This window comes from Myotis davidii, unplaced genomic scaffold, assembly GCF_000327345.1.
Source record: "Myotis davidii unplaced genomic scaffold, ASM32734v1 scaffold2339, whole genome shotgun sequence".
Classification (NCBI taxonomy): Eukaryota; Metazoa; Chordata; class Mammalia; order Chiroptera; family Vespertilionidae; genus Myotis; species Myotis davidii.
Window position 1 is genome coordinate 458,386 of NW_006290672.1, and position 1,173 is coordinate 459,558.

The window sequence follows — 1,173 nt, forward strand, 5'->3', positions numbered from 1 at the left end:
GATTTAGGCCTGCTGCCCCTGCTCGCTTGAAGAGGCTCCCTGCTGTGCTCCCTCCTGCTTTAGTAATGTCCAATCAAATACGAAGTCATAATGGTAGTTCAGGCTCCTGAAAAGGTTGCGGAATAGCTGCTTCAGATACGTGTAATCCGGTGTTTCCTCAAAGCGTAACCCACGACAATAGTTTAAGTACATAGTAAATTCTGCAGGAAAGTCATTACATAAAGCTTCAACAGCTGTGGCCATCTTCTTTTCACAAATCTTTTCATGTTTCTGTTTCTTTGTTGCTCCCGTTAGTCCCTGCCATGGCAGGCTTCTTCTAATAAAATACATCAGAACATACCCTAAGGATTCCAAGTCATCCCGCCGACTCTGCTCAATACCAAGATGTGCATTGACGCTAGCATAACGGACAGTGCCAGTGAGATTTTTATCTTCTCTGTACGGTATGTGTTGCTTTGTTCTGTTGTCTCTGTACTTTTTGGCCAAACCGAAATCAACAAGATATAACTTATTACAGTTACGCCCAACGCCCATCACGAAATTATCGGGTTTAATGTCTCTGTGTATAAAGTTCTTCGAATGAACATATTCAAGTCTACTTATCATCTGGTCAGCTAGCATAAGTACAGTTTTCATTGTGAAAGTTCTTGAACAGAGGCTGAAGAGGTCTTCAAGGCTGTGCCCAAGAAGATCCATGACTAGCACATTATATTCCCTCTCCTGCCCGTACCACCGTATGTGGGGGATACCAATCCCACCCTGAAGAATCTGATAGAGTTTGTTCTCATACATCAACTGGGGGTGCCTGGCCTTCTGAGATTCTATCTTCGCTGCAACCCCCTCACCATTGGTGATGTTGACCGCCAGATAAACGACCCCGAAGGAGCCAGAGCCGATCTTTCGTATCAATTTATATTTCCCTCCGGCAATGAATTCAGACCTGGACAGGCTGCTGCTAGCCATCCTGACAGACAAAGGCCAGGCTAGGGCCAAGTCCCAAAACCTCACAGAGGCCTCTGGGGCTGTGGAGAAGGGCGCCGGAAACCGTTAGGCCTCCGGCGTTTGAGGGCCGGGCCCACAAGCCAACAAGCGGTACCTGTTCAAAGCCGCTCAAGCGGGTTACCTTTTCGCCAGGCGGCAGTTTGTGAGGGTTTCTCGCGGTCACTAGGTTGG

General features: G+C 47.7%; 1 pseudogene; it reads right to left on the minus strand.

Moving 5' to 3' along the window:
- Window positions 1-3: 3 nt before the first annotated feature.
- On the minus strand, window positions 4-963 carry LOC102756960 (annotated as a pseudogene).
- Between the last annotated feature and the right edge of the window lie 210 nt (window positions 964-1,173).